This window comes from Oncorhynchus tshawytscha, linkage group LG02, assembly GCF_018296145.1.
Source record: "Oncorhynchus tshawytscha isolate Ot180627B linkage group LG02, Otsh_v2.0, whole genome shotgun sequence".
Taxonomy (NCBI): Eukaryota; Metazoa; Chordata; class Actinopteri; order Salmoniformes; family Salmonidae; genus Oncorhynchus; species Oncorhynchus tshawytscha.
The window spans coordinates 60,210,705-60,230,754 of NC_056430.1; the positions used below are offsets into that span (position 1 = coordinate 60,210,705).

At 43.6% G+C, this 20,050-nt stretch overlaps 2 long non-coding RNA genes across 2 annotated transcripts in view; one reads left to right on the top strand and one right to left on the bottom strand.

Annotated features, from left to right (window-relative positions):
- The window catches only part of LOC112222972, a 266,640-nt gene that overhangs the window by 46,054 nt on the left and 200,536 nt on the right, over positions 1–20,050 (top strand). The gene's annotated exons all lie outside the window — the stretch shown is intronic.
- LOC121840098 lies at positions 8,798–15,282 on the bottom strand. Its single transcript, XR_006079409.1, has 5 exons — positions 15,268–15,282; positions 10,278–10,427; positions 10,018–10,108; positions 9,835–9,930; positions 8,798–9,166 (listed from the first exon to the last, which is right to left on the bottom strand). It is a non-coding gene; the product is annotated as an uncharacterized LOC121840098 (long non-coding RNA).

Genomic DNA, 20,050 nt, shown 5'->3' on the forward strand with positions numbered 1-20,050 from the left:
GTTCCCAGTAAACCCAAAACCTGTTAAAATTAAAGAAAATTCTAAATGAATAAAGGAATTAACTTCAACACTGTCTTCATTTACCATGTTCCTAGCATATGGGGTGTCAGTGTAGCCTAGTGGTTAGAGCATTGGACTAGTAACCGGAAGGTTGCATGTTCAAACCCCTGAGCTGACAAGGTACTAATCTGTCATTCTACCCCTGAACAGGCAGTTAACCCACTGTTCCTATGCTGTCATTGAAGATAAGAATTTGTTCTTAACTGACTTGCCTGGTAAAATAAAATATATATAATGGGCCTTTGAAGAACATAACACTCTATGACCACAACCTCACATCAAAGAACACAAGACTATAAGTTCTTTCAGATAAGACTGTTATGATTGAGATGGATTATATCAACATGCATAACACAATGTCTAAATATTGCGCTCCAGGCTAGGCATAAGTTTCCTTTCAGGCCAACCAGTTTAGCTTACTTGGGAACTCATAATATTGGCTTATCTTGGCAGAGAACATGCTCTAGGCCAGGTATAGAGGTTTTTCAAGGTTGTCCAACAGCCGTAAGAGGTGAAAAAAGGCACCTTTTTTGGTGGGCGATCTTCTTCATCTGCCTCATTAGCACCTGTGCCTCTCGTTCCACATACGCTTTCAACAGGTTGATGAAGTATATCTACTGAGGGCGCATTCGTCCTGGCTGACTCACCCTATAGTTGACTGGGGAGACATGCTCTTTCACCACATATGGGCCCTGCCACTGAGCCAGGAGCCTGTGATCTGGTGTGGGGATGAGGAGGAGTACCTTCTCTCCTGGGCGGAACTGTCATGGCTGGGCCATTCTATTGTACGACCAGGCTTGGTTTCCTGCGCCTTGGCCATGTTCCCTCACCATGGGCCATATAGCTGCCATTCAATCCTTCACGAATGTGATGTGTTCGATGAGGGAACGGTGCAGGCAGGGTTGGTTCTCCCAGGCATCCTTGGTCAAGTCAAGGATGATGCGATATGGCCACCCATGGAGCAGCTCCAAAGGCGAGAAGCCAGTGAACGCCTGGGGGACCTCCCAAAGTGTGAATATGAGGTGGGGCAACATCATATCCCAATTCTTCCGGTCCACCACCCTGCATAGCATGCTTTTGATGGTTTTATTCAGCCATTCACACAGCCCGTCCATCTTGTGGTTGTAAACATGGGTTCTCATTTGTTTGATCATGTATAACTGACACAGGTCCTTCATCATTCTGGACATGAACGGTGTGCCATGGTCGGTCATGAATGATAGTCGGGAGTCCCACTCGGGATGACATGAGATACAGATCTTTCGCTATGGCTTTTGTTGCCATCGACCTCAGGGAATAGCCTCAGGGAATGTCGTCATATAATCCACCACAACCAAGATGAACTAATGTCCTCGTAGGTTCATGGGGTCCCACCAGGTTCATGGCTATCCACTGAAACAGGGTTTCTATAATTGGGAAAGGGATAAGAGGGTTACTGTATATTCGCTTGGGAGCAGTACATTGTCAGGGGTCAAAAGATTTGCAATACTTAGCAAAATCTTGAGGAATCCTCAGCCAATAGAAATGCCCCAGCAACCGTTTGGTGGTCTTCTCCCTGGCGAGGTGACCCCCTAGTACATATGTAGGGGCCATGTGTAACACAACATCTCTGTATTAACTGGGCACCAATAACAGTTCCTGTTCTAACCCTCTAAGTTTGGCCACCTTCCGAGCTGACACTCCTCCCATCTATCCTCTTCACTTTCCGCATAGCCTGCCGAAAGTCAGGATCCCAGTGTTTGGCTGTTCCCGAATTGACCCATCCAACAGGGTGAAGTTGTGCATGTTGGGGCGGGGGAGGGTGCGCTCCTGGTCAGAGTCACATGACCGTGCCAAATCCCCTCTGGGTGCACTCTCTCGATGACTCCTGAAACACCTAGCGTAACTGCTCCCTCTGGAGCTCGTTGACTTAACTCAGGACGGGGGTCTGGTTAGATCCGGCTCCCACTGGGTCACTCTCTAACCCCCTCAAGGTGTCCTCCTCTATGGTTTCCTGGAACAAGTTTCGCAGTCAGTCATCAGGGGAGTCTCATCTCCCCCTGGTCTAACGAGGAATCCTGTTTGCCCTGCCCCACCTCCTTAGCTTCATCCCGTCCCTTCCCATGCGGTGTGCACCTCTGGGTGGGCTCTAGGTGCGCCAGTGCTTGGAGATTAGGGTTGTTCGGTCACCCTGATCTATCGGGGCCACTCCCTCACTGCGCTTTCCGCTACATAAGCTCAAACAGGTTGCTTTCCCTCCGTAGTAGCACATTTGAGGAACAACACCGAGGATCAGGGTGGTCTTCCCGGCAGGGGTATGGAAGCTGACTCGGTCTGTTTGGTAGCGTTTGGTATTCCTTTATCAGACTGATAATTTGGTAGAGCTGGACCCTCAGGGATTCCTCTTCGGTGCACTTCCAGTCATGAAACTTTTGTGCCCAGTCTCCGGGATTCAGCTGATAGCGGTACTAAATCTCCGCATTCACACCCCCAGCCCCTTCCTCAATGTCAAAGTACATCACCTGTGCTTATACACATGTGAGCAGGAGGGCAAGGAATCCTTCCCAGTGGTCCTGAGGCCATCTCTCATACTGAGTCAATCGTTCGAAGGCCAGAAGATAGGTCTCCACATCATCGTCATGGAATAAGCACGCTGAATTGGGCATCCAACAATCCCTGGGAGATGGTCTGTCTGCTAGTTCGGACCTGAGGATGTCTAGGGTCTCCTGTTGGGTGATGGCGCAGGCCGTTAGCTGACTTAGTAACTCTTCGCTCATGCCTGTCAGCGGGTGAATTGGGCTTCCAAAAGATAAAAAGAATCACAGCCACCGAAAAGGGGATTGATTGTGGTCTTGCCTCAAGGTGCCTTCATTCTCCACCAGTTGTGGCGGATCAGCTAGTCCAAAAGACACTTGCACAGGCGGGAGACCGGAGGCAGTGATTGTGGTTAGTTTTCTATTGTCACAAAATAGGTTATTTCACCCAACCAAATAATTGCAGTACAAGCTAGCTTTCAACGCTGGAACAACTGTGTAGAAATAATAAACATAAACTAAGGAGATGACCAAAAGGCCATGGCCAAAAAGGGACCACAAAAAAACAAATGGCTCCCTCTGTCTACACACAATATTTACAGGGGTAACACTTCCCTCTATCTATAGCCTGCCTCCTTAATATAGAGCCAAGGTATCTCAGATGAAGAAGCTTTCCATGCGGTAGAAAGATCCGACATCCTCACAGGTCCCTGTGTCTGCTCACAATCCACCCTGAGCAAATCTCCTGGCATACCTTTTCAGAGGGAGACACCAAGACAATTAGTGGGCCCAGGTGTGTGTTAATTGGCTTTTTATTTATAATTTTACCTTCATTTAACCAGGTAGGCAAGTTGAGAACAAGTTCTCATTTACAATTGCGACCTGGCCAAGATAAAGCAAAGCAGTTCGACACATACAACAAGACAGTTACACATGGAGTTAAACAAACATACAGTCAATAATACAGTAGATTAATAAGTCTATATACCATGTGAGCAAATGAGGTGAGATAAGGGAGGTAAAGACAAAAAAAGGCCATGGTGGCGAAGTAAATACAATATAGCAAGTAAAACACTGGAATGGTAGATTTGCAGTGGAAGAATGTGCAAAGTAGAGATAGAAATAATGGGGTGCAAAGGAGCAAAATAAATAAATTCAGTAAGGGGAGAGTTAGTTGTTTGTGCTAAATTATAGATGGGCTATGTACAGGTGCAGTAATCTTTGAGCTGTTCTGACAAATGGTGCTTAAAGCTAGTGAGGGAGATAAGTGTTTCCAGTTTCAGAGATTTTTGTAGTTCGTTCCAGTCGTTGTCAGCAGAGAACTGGAAGGAGAGGCGGCCAAATGAAGAATTGGTTTTGGGGGAGACTAGAGTAGTATATGGGGGAGACTTGGTAGTATATGAGGCTTTGGTGACAAAACGGATGGCACTGTGATAGACTGCATCCAATTTATTGAGTAGGGTATTGGAAGCTATTTTTGTAAATGACATCGCCGAAGTCGAGAATCGGTAGGATGGTCAGTTTTACAAGGGTATGGTTGGCATGAGAGAAGGATGCTTTATTGCGAAATAGGAAGCCGATTCTAGATTTAACTTTGGATTGGAGATGTTTGATGTGAGTCTGGAAGGAGAGTTTACAGTCTAACCAGACACCTAGATATTTGTAGCTGTCCACATATTCTAAGTCAGAACCGTCCAGAGTAGTGATGTAGGACGGGAGGGCAGGTGCGGGCAGCGATCGGTTGAAGAGCATGCATTTAGTTTGACTTGTATTTAAGAGCAATTGGAGGCCACGGAAGGAGAGTTGTATGGCATTGAAGCTCGTCTGGAGGGTTGTTAACACAGTGTCCAAAGAACGGCCAGAAGTATATAGAATGGTGTCGTCTGCATAGAGGTGGATCAGAGACTCACCAGCAGCTAGAGCGACATCATTGATGTATACAGAGAAGAGAGTCGGTCCAAGAATGGAACTCTGTGGCACCCCCATAGAGACTGCCAGAGGCCCGGACAACAGGCCCTCCAATTTGACACACTGAACTCTATCAGAGAAGTAGTTGGTGAACCAGGCGAGGCAATCATTTCAGAAACCAAGGCTATTGAGTCTGCCGATGAGGATGTGGTGATTGACAGAGTCGAAAGCCTTGGCCAGGTCAATGAATAGGGCTGCACAGTATTGTTTCTTATCGATGGCTGTTTTAAGATATCGTTTAGGACCTTGAGCGTGGCTGAGGTGCACCCATGAACCGCTCTGAAACCAGATTGCATAGCGCAGAAGGTATGGTGGGATTCGAAATGGTCGGTAATCTGTTTGTTGAATTGGCTTTCGAAGACCTTTGGAAGGCAGGGTAGGATAGATATAGGTCTGTAGCAGTTTGGGTCTAGAGTGTCACCCCCCCTTTGAAGAGGTGGATGACCGCAGCTGCTTTCCAATCTTTGGGAATCTCAGATGACACGAAAGAGAGGTTGAACTGGCTATTAATAGGGGTTGCAACAATTTCGGCAGATAATTTTAAAAAGAAAGGGTCCAGATTGCTTAGCCCGGCTGATTTGTAGGGGTCCAGATTTTGCAGCTCTTTCAGAACATAAGCTGACTGGATTTGGGAGAAGGAGAAATGGGGAAGGCTTGGGCAAGTTGCTGTGGGTGGTGCAGTGCTGTTGACCGGGTAGGGGTAGCTAGGTGGAAAGCATAGCCAGCCTTAGAAAAATGCTTGTTAAAATTCTCAATTATAGTGGATTTATCAGTGATGACAGTGTTTCCTCTCCTCAGTGCAATAGGCAGTTGGGAGGAGGTGCTCTTATTCTCCTTGGACTTTACAGTGTCTCAGAACTTTTTTGAGTTTGTGTTGCAGGAAGCAAATTTCTGCTTGAAAAATTTAGCTTTGGCTTTTCTAACTGCCTGTGTATATAGGTTTCTAGCTTCCCTGAAAAGCTGCATATCGTGGGGGCTGTTCGATGCTAATGCAGAACGCCATAGGATGTTTTTGTGTTGGTTAAGAGCAGTCAGGTCTGGAGAGAACCAAGGGCTATATCTGTTCCTGGTTCTAAATTTCTTGAATGGGGAATGCTAATTTAAGATGGTGAGGAAGGCATTTAAAAAAATAACCAGGCATTCTCTACTGACGGGATGAGATCAATATCCTTCCAGGATACCCCGGCCAGATCGATAAGAAAGGCCTGCTCATGGAAGTGTTTCAGGGAGCGTTTGACAGTGATGAGTGGAGGTCGTTTGACCGCTGACCCATTACGGATGCAGGCAATGAGGCAGTAATCGCTGAGATCTTGGTTGAAAACAGTAGGTGTTTAGATTTAGATGATATCAAGAGGGTGTTTATGGCTTTGGGGTGGTACCTGGTAGGTTCATTGATCATTTGTGTGAGATTGAAGGCATCAAGCTTAGATTGTAGGATGGCTGGGGTGTTAAGCATGTTCCAGTTTAGATCGCCAGGCAGCACGAGCTCTAAAGATACATGGGGGGAAATCAGTTCACATATTTTGTCCAGAGCACAGCGGGGAGGCAGAGGGTGGTCTATAGCAGGTGGCAACGGTGAGAGACTTGTTTCTAGAGAGGTGGATTTCTAAAAGTAGAAGTTCAAATTGTTTGGGTACAGACCTAGATAGTAGGACAGAACTCTGCAGGCTATCTGTGCAGTAGATTGCAACGTTCTAATGTTGACATGCATGAAACCTAGGCTATTACGGTTACAGAAATCATCAAAAGAGAGCGTCTGGAGAATAGGATTGGAGCTAGGCACTGCAGGGCCTGGATTCACCTCTACATCACCAGAGGAACAGAGGAAGAGTAGGATGAGTACGGCTAAAAGCTATGAGAGTTGGTCGTCTAGAACGTCCGGAACAGAGCGTAAAAGGAGGTTTCTGGGGGCAATAAAATAGCTTCAAGGTATAATGTACAGACAAAGGTAATGTAGGATATGAAAACGTTGGAGGTTTCCTCTCCTCAATGCAGTGGGCAGCTGGGAGGAGGTGCTCTTATTCTCCATGGAGTTTACAGTGTCTCAGAACTTTTTTGAGTTTGTGTTGCAGGAAGCAAATTTCTGCTTGAAAAAGCTAGCTTTGGCTTTTTTAACTGCCTGTGTATATTGGTTTCTAGCTTCCCTGAAAAGCTGCATATCACGGGGGCTGTTCGATGCTAATGCAGAACGCCATAGGATGTTTTTGTGTTGTTTAAGAGCAGTCAGGTTTGGAGAGAACCAAGTGTTATATCTGTTCCTGGTTCTCAATTTATTGAATGGGGCATGCTTATTTAAGATGGTGAGGAAAGCGATGCTGTCTACAATGTCTACAATGCTGTAGACACCTTGGGGAATACGTAGAAAGCGTAGGCTCGTTGATGGTACATTCACAGCCAAATAGGGAGACATTGGAACGCAGCGCTTTCAAAACCTGGGGCACCTCCGGATTGGATTTTTCTCAATATCTTTACAGTTTTGGAAACGTTAGAGTGTTTTCTATCGAAAGCTGTCAATTATATGCATATTCTAGCATCTTTTCCTGACAAAATATCCCGTTTAAAACGGGAACGTTTTTTTTTCCAAAAATGAAAATACTGCCCCCTAGCACCAAGAGGTTTTTACCAATTTCCACCCAGGAAATGGTGTCTGTAGGTGCTGTCGCAAAGTTCAAATTCAACACAGTTGTCATTGACTTGTTGGATATTGATTTCCCAGTGAGCAAACTTTTTCTGTACTTACAGCATTGTAATAAATTATTTTTCTATCAGGTTTTTGTTTGGTAGACCTCATTTTGTTATTCAAAATGTTGTCCGATTTTTGATTTGGGGAAACCTCAACAAACAAACAAGGAGAGAAGCTGAAAAGTCCAAAAACCATCCCAAATTAAAAGTTAATGGGATTCTAACTCAAGACTGTAATTTTATATCCACCACTATTAAAAATGTCCTTATAGACTCTGTCAGGGAACTGTCTCGAGGATTTTCAAACAAGACCTCAACTCTCACTCCTATGGAAAATAGCAAATCAATATTCAGAATATCCGAACTTTCAGCATCAGCAGTGGACAGTGTTATCAACTGCTTCACGAACTCTAGAACAAAATATTTACAGTGCCTTCAGAAATTGTTCACACCCCTCGAATTTTTCAAATGTTATTGTGTTACAGCCAGAAATTAAAATGGATTAAATTGAGATTAGTCACTGGCCTACACACAATTCCCCATAATGTCCAAGTGGAAATGTTTTTACATTTTTTTTTATTCACAAATTAATTTGAAAATGAACAACTGAAATGTCTTGAGTCAATAAGTATTCAACACCTTTGTTATGACAAGCCCAAATCAGTTCAGGAGTGAAAATGTCCTTATTAAGTCACGTAATAAGTTGCATGGACTCACTCTGTTTGTAATAATAGATTCTTACATGACTACCTCATCTCATTCTTACATGACTACCTCTGAATTTCAAACACAGATTCAACCACAGAGACCAGGGAGGTTTTCCAATGCCTCGCAAAGAAGGGCACCTATTGGTACATGGATAGAAAAAAAGCCATGTTGTAACACCAGGCCAAATCTACACTGGAGTTGCTTACCAAGAAGACAGTGAATATTCCTGAGTGGCTGAGATACAGTTTTGACTTAAATATGCTTGAAAATCTATAGCGAGACTAGAAAATGGTTGTCTAGCAATGATCAACAACCAATTTGACAGAGCTTGAAGAATTAAGAAAATAATATAATTGGCATATATTGTACAATCCAGGTGTGCAAGTTCTTAGAGACCTATCCAGAAAGACTCTGTAATCACTGCCAACTGGGATTCCAACATTTGTTGTGAATTCTTATGTAAATCAGATATTTCTCTATTTCATTTTCAATAAATTAGCAAAAATACCTATAAACATGTTTTCACTTTGTCATTGTTGGGGTAATGTGTGTAGATAAGTGACAAAGGTTTTTTTCCCCATTTTGAATTCAGGATGTAGCTTATTAGAAGATCCAGGATATGTTACTGCTGTTATCAAGCTCACTCTCAAGACGGTACGTCTAGTGTGTGTTTGTGGATATGTGTACTACTATTACTGCACAATCTGATGTAATTTGCTCTGCATGCACTGCATCTGTATTATGGTCAAGTTCACGTTGTTCATACTGAATAGAAACACGAAATAAAACAATATTACGAAACATGTATGATGTAATTGAAACACTGCTAAACGTGTAAGATTAATAAAAAAATGACTAAACATGTCTTATGCTTGATAGTTTATTGGAGGATCACAATATGACAAGTCAACCATACAATTATATATCCACTAACTTGACCAATCAACTATCATGTGTCAGGACATAAAGTACATGTTCATGGATAAAACATATATTCTTCAGAATGTTGATGAGTTCTTCTCAGAACCAAAGTACCAATTAACTGTATTACTGTTGTTGTTTTTTGACAATCATTGATTGATGGTTGTTGGAATGATTCACTGAGGTAATATTAGTGATGACTTCAGAGGTGATAGCTGATTCCATATGGAGACTGAAAAGGATCCTTGGCATCCCCATGCTGGTTGCTTCTCACCCAACAAGTTCCTTGGCTATGTTCCAAAGCTCGCCCCAAACTGTCGAATACAGTTTTAAATCATCTTTATGCAAAATACCTTTTTTAAAAGCTAAACATTTGAAAATGACTCCAACATTTTCAAAACATATCACAATTATAAGTGACTACCTTTTAAACTTACTGTTGTAAGACCAGTATTTGACTACCATTTAAAAAATATTTTCCCTCTACGAAACATGATGCTAATTAACTGTAGAGATGTAGTTAGCCATGTTACTCCCTCCGCATTTCCTACCACCCTCTGCTAAACTCCCTTTGACAATTTACTGTTGCTCAGACAGACAGACAGACAGACAGACAGACAGACAGACAGACAGACAGATAGATAGATAGATAGATAGATAGATAGATAGATAGATAGATAGATAGATAGATAGATAGATAGATAGATAGATAGATAGATAGATAGATAGATAGATAGATAGATAGATAGATAGATAGATAGATAGATAGATAGATAGATAGATAGATAGATAGATAGATAGATAGATAGATAGATAGATAGATAGATAGATAGATAGATAGATAGATAGATAGATAGATAGATAGATAGATAGATAGATAGATAGATAGATAGATAGATAGATAGATAGATAGATAGATAGATAGATAGATAGATAGATAGATAGATAGATAGATAGATAGATAGATAGATAGATAGCTCACATGCTGCTTCATCTTCAGAGGGGCTGGTCTTCAAAGTAGCCAACTTTGCCAAAAAGGCAGCCTTTCCATTTTTTTCATCATCCTCCTGCAGGAGAGCTGAGGAAGAAAGATTTTTCATTTAACTAGATTGTATCAGATGAAACCCGGGCAGTAAAGTAGTACACATTTACAGACAACACATACCATCCTCAGAGTTATCTTCATTGAGGGAGCTTGCTAACAGGACACCCACTAGAGCGAACAGCAGTAACATACTCTGGATCTTCATCCTTTACTAAAGCACATAGAGCACAACTTGTTAACACACACACACACACACACACACACACACACAAACACATGTCCACCTACACCTCTCCATCCATTCCTACCAGTCCACTTGTATACTCCTGCCCACTCCTATACACCTTTGCAAAGAAGATTCTCAGTGAAAACAAACATACCTCTTACAGTTGGACGATGCTGTCTGATTGATGGCTGTTTATCTGGATGATGTCTTCTGGACGTCAGTAGTAGTGTGGCGTCTCTCTGCCCTCTGCAGCCCTGTTTTATACTCTCTCTGCAGATGCTGTACCTGCCCCACCCATCCACACCTCTCACAGCCGATTAACAAGCAAAATGACATTACTCCCATGGCGATAACCGCAATCATGCACAGCCTGAAGTTTATGACCTCCCTCCAGGCAAAACTTCTGTCAATATTATGGTTTCCTAGTTATTTCAACAGAATTTCTGACCTGGAGCTTGGATAGACTTGAATTTATAAATGGTGGTAGCACTTTATTTTAAGGCTGTATCCATAATCCATTCATAACACATTTATGAATCCAATCATTACACCTTTTATTTATTTTATTGAAACTTTATTTAACCAGGTTAGTCTCGTTAAAATAAAAATCTCATATTAGAGAGACCTGGAACAAGACAGCAGCATCAAATCATATTGTATTTGTTACATAGGCCAAAAACAACAGGTGTAGGTAGACCTTACAGTGAAATTCTTACTTACGAGCCCTTAACCAACAATGTCATTTTTAGAAAAATAAGTGTTAAGAAAGTATTTATAAAAAATAAATGGATGTAAAAAAAAAAAAGACTAAAAAAAATTAAGATGAAAAATAGATAACTAACAAATAATAAAGGAGCAACAATAAAAAAACAGCTAGGATGGCTGGAATCTTTGGAAATCTTTAGAGCCTTCCTCTGACACCGCCTGGTATAGATGTCCTGGATGGCAGGAACCTTGGCCCCAGTGTACGCACTACCCCCTGTAGCAACTTGTGGTCATAGGCCGAGCAGTTGCCATACCAGGCAGTGATGCAACCAATCGCAGTTGCCATACCAGGCGGTGCTGCAACCAATCAGGATGTTCTCGATGGTGCAGCAGTAGAACTTTTTGAGGATCTGAGGACCTATGCCAAATCTTTTCATTATCTTGAAGGGGAATAGGCAATGTTGTGCCCTCTTCATGACTGTCTTGTTGTGTTTGGACCATAGTTGAAGCTCTCAACCTGCTCCACTAAAGCCCTGTCGACGAGAATGTGGGCGTGCTCGGCCCTCCTTTTCCTGAAGTACACAATCATCTCCTTTGTCTTGATCACGTTGAGGTAGATGTTGTTATCCTGGCACCATACTGCCAGGTCTGTGACCTCCTCCCTATAGGCTGTCTCATTGTTGTCGGTGATCAGGCCTACCACTGTTGTGTCATCGGCAAATTTAATAATGGTGTTGGAGTCGTGCTTGGACATGCAATCATGCGTGAACAGGGAGTACAGGAGAGAACATAGCACTCATCCCCAAGGGGCCCCCGTGATGAGGTTCAACGTGGCAGATCTGTTGTTACCTACCCTTACCACCTGGAGGAATGTATGAGGAGGAATAATAATGATGGTTTATGCCCTGCTATTGTTTTAATTTGGATTTTAATTTTGTACCCAAATATACTTTATTTCCTGTCGGGAAGTCCTTGATCCAGTTTCATAGGGAGGTGTTTAGTCCCAGGGACGTTAGCTTAGGGATGAGGTTTGAGGGTACTATGGTGTTGAACGCTGCTGAGCTGTAGTGAATGAATAGCATTCTCACGTAGGTGTTCCTTTTGTCCAGATGGGAAAGGGCAGTGTGGAGTGCAATAGAGATTGCATCATCTGTGGATCTGTTGAGGCAGTATGCAAATTGGTGTGGGTCTAGGGTTTCTGGGATAATGATGTTGATGTGAGCCAGCTGCTAGCTGTAGCTTATGCTTTCAGTACTAGAATGATCCTCTGATTCTTTGATTGGGTGGACAACATGTCAGTTCATTACTGCAAGAGCTCGAATACTTCCGGCGCCGACAGAGATGGCCGCCTCGCTTCGCGTTCCTAGGAAACTATGCAGTTTTTTGTTTTTTTACGTGTTATTTCTTACACTAGTACCCCAGGTCATCTTAGGTTTCATTACATACAGCCGAGAAGAACTACTGAATATAAGATCAGCGTCAACTCACCATCAGTACGACCAAGAGTATGTTTTTCGCGATGCGGATCCTGTGTTCTGCCTTACAACCAGTGTAACCGAGTGGATCACATGCAGCGACCAAAAAAAAAAACGACTCAGAAAAAGAGGGAAACAAAGCGGTCTTCTGGTCAGACTCCGGAGACGGGCACATCGTGCACCACTCCCTAGCATTCTTCTTGCCAATGTCCAGTCTCTTGACAACAAGGTTGATGAAATCCGAGCAAGGGTAGCATTCCAGAGGGACATCAGAGACTGTAACGTTCTCTGCTTCACGGAAACATGGCTAACTGGAGAGACGCAATCCGAAGCGGTGCAGCCAGCGGGTTTCTCCACGCATCGCGCCGACAGAAACAAACATCTTTCTGGTAAGAAGACGGGTGGGGGCGTATGCCTTATGGCCAACGTGACATGGTGTGATGAAAGAAACATACAGGAACTCAAATCTTTCTGTTCACCTGATTTAGAATTCCTCACAATCAAATGTAGACCGCATTATCTACCAAGAGAATTCTCTTCGATTATAATCACAGCCGTATATATCCCCCCCCAAGCAGACACATCGATGGCTCTGAACGAACTTTATTTAACTCTCTGCAAACTGGAAACGATTTATCCGGAGGCTGCATTCATTGTAGCTGGGGATTTTAACAAGGCTAATCTGAAAACAAGACTCCCTAAATTTTATCAGCATATCGATTGCGCAACCAGGGGTGGAAAGACCCTGGATCATTGTTACTCTAACTTCCGCGACGCATATAAGGCCCTGCCCCGCCCCCTTTCGGAAAAGCTGACCACGACTCCATTTTGTTGATCCCTGCCTACAGACAGAAACTAAAACAAGAAGCTCCCACGCTGAGGTCTGTCCAACGCTGGTCCGACCAAGCTGACTCCACACTCCAAGACTGCTTCCATCACGTGGACTGGGAGATGTTTCGTATTGCGTCAGACAACAACATTGACGAATACGCTGATACGGTGTGCGAGTTCATTAGAACGTGCGTTGAAGATGTCGTTCCCATAGCAACGATTAAAACATTCCCTAACCAGAAACCGTGGATTGATGGCAGCATTCGTGTGAAACTGAAGGCACGAACCACTGCTTTTAATCAGGGCAAGGTGTCTGGTAACATGACTGAATACAAACAGTGCAGCTATTCCCTCCGCAAGGCTATCAAACAAGCTAAGCGCCAGTACAGAGACAAAGTAGAATCTCAATTCAACGGCTCAGACACAAGAGGCATGTGGCAGGGTCTACAGTCAATCACGGACTACAGGAAGAAACCCAGCCCAGTCACGGACCAGGATGTCTTGCTCCCAGGCAGACTAAATAACTTTTTTGCCCGCTTTGAGGACAATACAGTGCCACTGACACGGCCTGCAACGGAAACATGCGGTCTCTCCTTCACTGCAGCCGAAGTGAGTAAGACATTTAAACGTGTTAACCCTCGCAAGGCTGCAGACCCAGACGGCATCCCCAGCCGCGCCCTCAGAGCATGCGCAGACCAGCTGGCCGGTGTGTTTACGGACATATTCAATCAATCCCTATACCAGTCTGCTGTTCCCACATGCTTCAAGAGGGCCACCATTGTTCCTGTTCCCAAGAAAGCTAAGGTAACTGAGCTAAACGACTACCGCCCGTAGCACTCACATCCGTCATCATGAAGTGCTTTGAGAGACTAGTCAAGGACCACATCACCTCCACCCTACCTGACACCCTTGACCCACTCCAATTTGCTTACCGCCCAAATAGGTCCACAGACGATGCAATCTCAACCACACTGCACACTGCCCTAACCCATCTGGACAAGAGGAATACCTATGTGAGAATGCTGTTCATCGACTACAGCTCGGCATTCAACACCATAGTACCCTCCAAGCTCGTCATCAAGCTCGAGACCCTGGGTCTCGACCCCGCCCTGTGCAACTGGGTACTGGACTTCCTGACGGGCCGCCCCAGGTGGTGAGGGTAGGCAACAACATCTCCTCCCCGCTGATCCTCAACACTGGGGCCCCACAAGGGTGCGTTCTGAGCCCTCTCCTGTACTCCCTGTTCACCCACGACTGCGTGGCCATGCACGCCTCCAACTCAATCATCAAGTTTGCGGACGACACAACAGTGGTAGGCTTGATTACCAACAACGACGAGACGGCCTACAGGGAGGAGGTGAGGGCCCTCGGAGTGTGGTGTCAGGAAAATAACCTCACACTCAACGTCAACAAAACTAAGGAGATGATTGTGGACTTCAGGAAACAGCAGAGGGAACACCCCCATCCACATCGATGGAACAGTAGTGGAGAGGGTAGCAAGTTTTAAGTTCCTCGGCATACACATCACAGACAAACTGAATTGGTCCACTCACACAGACAGCATCGTGAGGAAGGCGCAGCAGCGCCTCTTCAACCTCAGGAGGCTGAAGAAATTTGGCTTGTCACCAAAAGCACTCACAAACTTCTACAGATGCACAATCGAGAGCATCCTGGCGGGCTGTATCACCGCCTGGTATGGCAACTGCACCGCCCTCAAACGTAAGGCTCTCCAGAGGGTAGTGAGGTCTGCACAACGCATCACCGGGGGCAAACTACCTGCCCTCCAGGACACCTACACCACCCGATGCTACAGGAAGGCCATAAAGATCATCAAGGACATCAACCACCCGAGCCACTGCCTGTTCACCCCGCTGTCATCCAGAAGGCGAGGTCAGTACAGGTGCATCAAAGCTGGGACCGAGAGACTGAAAAACAGCTTCTATCTCAAGGCCATCAGACTGTTAAACAGCCACCACTAACATTGAGTGGCTACTGCCAACACACTGTCAATGACACTGACTCTACTCCAGCCACTTTAATCATGGGAACTGATGGGAAATGATGTAAATATATCGCTAGCCACTTTAAACAATGCTACCTTATATAATGTTACTTACTGTTACTGTTACTTACTATAATGTTACTTGCTGTTTATCTGGATGATGTCCTCTGGACGTCAGTAGTAGTGTGGTGTCTCTCTGCCCTCTGCAGCCCTGTTTTATACTCTTTCTGCAGATGCTGTACCTGCCCCACCCATCCACACCTCTCACAGCCGATTAACAAGCAAAATGACATTACTTCCATGGCTATAACCGCAATCATGCACAGCCTGAAGTTTATGACCTCCCTCCAGGCAAAACTTCTGTCAATATTATGGTTTCCTAGTTATTTCAACTGAATTTCTGACCTGGAGCTTGGATAGACTTGAATTTATAAATGGTGGTAGCACTTTATTTTAAGGCTGTATCCATAATCCATTCATAACACATTTCAGAAACCAATCATTAAACATTTTTATTTATTTTATTATAACTTTATTTAACCAGGTTAGTCTCGTTGAAATAAAAATCTCATATTCAAGAGAGACCTGGAACAAGACAGCAGCATCAAATCATATTGTATTTGTTACATAGGCCAGAAACAAAAGGTGTAGGTAGACCTTACAGTGAAATGCTTACTTACGAGCCCTTAACCAACAATGTCGTTTTAAGAAAAATAAGTGTTAAGAAAGTATTTACAAAAAATAAATGGATGTAAAAAAATTACAAAAAAAATAAGATGAAAAATAACTAATAATAAAGGAGTAACAATAAAAAAACAGCTAGGGTGGCTGGAATCTTAGGTAATCTTTAGAGCCTTCCTCTGACACCGCCTGGTATAGATGTCCTGGATGGCAGGAAGCTTGGCCCCAGTGTACGCACTACCCCCTGTAGCAACTTGTGGTCATAGGCCGAGCAGTTGCCATACTAGGCAGTGATGCAACCAATCGCAGTTGCCATACCAGGCGGTGCTGCAACCAATCAGGATGTTCTCGATGGTGCAGCTGTATAACTTTTTGAGGATCTGAGGACCTATGCCAAATCTTTTAATTATCCTGAAGGGGAATAGGCAATGTTGTGCCCTCTTCACGACTGTCTTGTTGTGTTTGGACCATAGTTTGTTGGTGATGTGGACACCAAGGAACTTGAAGCTCTCAACCTGCTCCACTAAAGCCCTGTCGACGAGAATGTGGGCGTGCTCGGCCGTCCTTTTCCTGAAGTCCACAATCATCTCCTTTGTCTTGATCACGTTGAGGTAGATGTTGTTATCCTGGCACCATACTGCCAGGTCTGTGACCTCCTCCCTATAGGCTGTCTCATCGTTGTCGGTGATCAGGCATACCACTGTTGTGTCATAGGCAAATTTAATAATGGTGTTGGAGTCGTGCTTGGACATGCAATCATGCGTGAACAGGGAGTACAGGAGAGAACATAGCACTCATCCCTAAGGGGCCCCCGTGATGAGGTTCAATGTGGCAGATGTGTTGTTACCTACCCTTACCACCTGGGGGCGGCCTGTTGGGAAGTCTATGATCCAGTTTCATAGGGAGGTGTTTAGTCCCAGGGACGTTAGCTTAGGGATGAGCTTTGAGGGCACAATGGTGTTGAACGCTGCTGAGCTGTAGTCAATGAATAGCATTCTCACGTATGTGTTCCTTTTGTCCAGATGGGAAAGGGCAGTGTGGAGTGCAATATAGATCATCTGTGGATCTGTTGAGGCAGTATGCAAATTGGTGTGGGTCTAGCATCTCTGGGATAATGGTGTTGATGTGAGCCATGACCAGCCTTTCAAATCACTTCATGGCTACAGATGTGAGTGCTACGGGTCGGTAGTCATTTAGTCAGGTTACCTTGGTGTTCTTGGGCACAGTAATGGCTGTCTGCTTGAAATATGTTGGTATTACAGACTCGGTCATGGACAGGTTGAAAATGTCAGTGAAGACACTTGCCAGCTGGTCAGCACACGCTCGGAGTACACGTCCTGGTAATCCACCTGTTTCAAGGTCTTACTCACATCGGCTACGAGAGAGCGTAATCACAGTCGTCCGGAACATGCTCTCATGCATGCTTCAGTGTTGCTTGCCTCGAAGCGAGCATAGAAGTAATTTAGCTCGTCTGGTAGGCTCAACCCATCAGTTTCAGACAAACAGCCACATGACATGAACCACATATCAATATAAAAAGCTTCACGTCAGTAATGTACATGTACACAACACAAGACAGAAAAAAACTGAATGCAATACGTCAAAAGACAGGCTCACTATGGTATCAAAATGCTTCAGGTAAAACAATATCCTTGCATCAATAAGGCAATGCCGACTAGTGACATCGATAACAACTAGAAACAACTAAATGTCTCAACAACTTGTTCATCTATTTGTGCTTTGAACTTCTCTAGGGACACCAGACCCTGGAGTTTTAGGTTGGCTTGGAGGGAATTCCAATACAAGGGGACTGATTAGTGAAAATACTTTGTTCCAAGCTCTGTACATTTGTTCAGGACTGTTAGCTTAAAACAAGATTGGTATCTGAGCTTGTAAGTGTTTTCATTTCGGGCTAATAGAGAACAGATAAAATTACAGTTTTTCTAAAAATGGCTTTCTATATAAGAATGTACCAGTGTTATAGCCTGTGTGTTGCTAGCTATGTCCACCCGACAGCAATGTAGACATCACATGATACAGTCAAGAGCCTTCAGTGTATTTATTGAGGCTTGACCTTAAATAGTATTACTATAGTCCAACACTGATGGAAAAGTACAATGAATCCTCTATTTTATGGTGGCAAAGGAAAAACGAAATTGTGCCCGTAGTAAAGCCCAATACGCAGCTTGCTTTTACCAACAAGGTTCTCTACATGGGGTGTGAAGCTCAACTTCTCATCCACCTGATCTCCCAAATAATTGAATGTTATTACTTGTTCCATGGAATGTCCTTCCAAGGTAGTGATAACATGGTTTCAGAGTGTTTAGCTTTGGAAAATACTAGGCATTTGTTTTAGAGGAATTATGAACAAGCTTCAGATCGTACGGATCATGTTGAATGATGTGTTGAATGATGTTAAAAGTTGTGAGCTTTTTCAAAAGCCAAACTGCTGCTACTCGAGTAGAGAATAGTGTAATCCACATAAAAAATGTACATTAGCCTTCTCCATATGTCTTCCAATGCTGCTGATATATTTAGTGTATGCATAAGCTGGAAGTATAAGTATTAAGTGTTGTTGTCCATTAGTTCACTCCAATTCAGGGAGGGGTGGTAGGGTGGTGAAAAGAATAAAGGAACATATATTAAAAAACAATATACATATATTTATTAAAGACCACATAACTATTATTGTAAATTGCCTTAGAAAATAATTATGTTTAACTTGCTGATATACGGTAGATGGAGGATCTGATGTATGATGCAAATTCAATACCTGGCCTAGAGCGTGTTCTGGCCTGGACAACCTGGTGTAACTGTATTGTCATGCCAACAGCATGTTCTGTTCCAAGATACACAGATATCATTCATTAGTTCCCAGTAAACCAAAATTAAAGAAAATGGTAAATAAATAAAGGAATTAACTTCACCACTGTCTTTATTTACCATGTTCCTAGCATATAATGGGCCTTTGAAGAACAAAACACTCTATGACCACAACCTCACATCAAAGAACACAAGACTATAAGACTGTTATGATCGAGATGGATTCTATCCACATCAATATGCAAAACTATATTTCAAAATGTCATGCTCCAGGCTAGGCATAATTGTCATTTCATTCATACCCGGTTGGCTTACTGGGAACTCATAATATTGGCTTATCTTGGCAGAGAATGACGCTCTAGGCCAGGTATAGAAATTGCATCATACTTCAGATCGACTCCCAACTGAAAATTGACAAAAAAGATACATATACAGTTGGTAGTGAAACTCTACACTCATTGCATAATGTTCACATTATGTTTCCTTAAAATGTCATCTCAAAAGGGAATAAACCAATCTACACAACCTACTCCACAATTTCAAAGTTAAAGAAAAACTATAGAAACATTTTGTAAGTCTTCACACCCCCAGAGTTAATGCTCAGTGGAAGCACCTTTGGTAGCCATTACAGATGTGAATCATTTTTAATAATATTGTACCAACTTTGCATTTTATCCAGTGTTTTTGTCCAAATTGCTAGAGCTCAATACATTTATGTGGGGGCCATTGATGGACAGCATTATTCAGGAATTAGGCTGGAACATTCCGGAACACGAAACATCTCTTGGAAAGCCATTCTGGTGTATTTGAGAAAATACACATTTTTATTATCCCGCTGAAAAAATACAACTATATCCCATCCCCCATGTTTGTTTCTGTCTATGCTGGCACTGAGGAATGAAGTAACTGTGTGTGTGAGGATAAAGCTGGGCGACGAGAAGCAAGTACAGGGAGTGAACATTTAATGAATAATGGACATGAAACAAAACACGTGGGAGCCCGACGGGCCAGTTGAGGCCTGGGAGCCCAACTAGCGGGCTGAGGCGTGGGAGCCTGACAAACCGGCGCATGACTTGGGGTGGGAGCCTTTCGAGCCAACCGAGGGAAGGAAACCTCTCAAGTCAGCTAAGGCGTGGAAGCCTGGGGAGCCAGCTGAGGCACCCCCGGTTCCTTCGACAGCTGCAAACAGACCCGAAGTCACCAACCTAAACAAAAAACAAAACTCCCTGATGCTTCCAAAATTGGTGTCAGCATTCTGTGAGGACAGACGCTGGGAGACGGGAAGCAAGTACAGGGAATGAACATTTAATGAATAACGGACATGAAACAAAACACGAACAGCGTCTGGACAGGGGAAACATAACGAAAATAATTAAGACACTGGGATGAAACTGAGGAATAGACAGATAA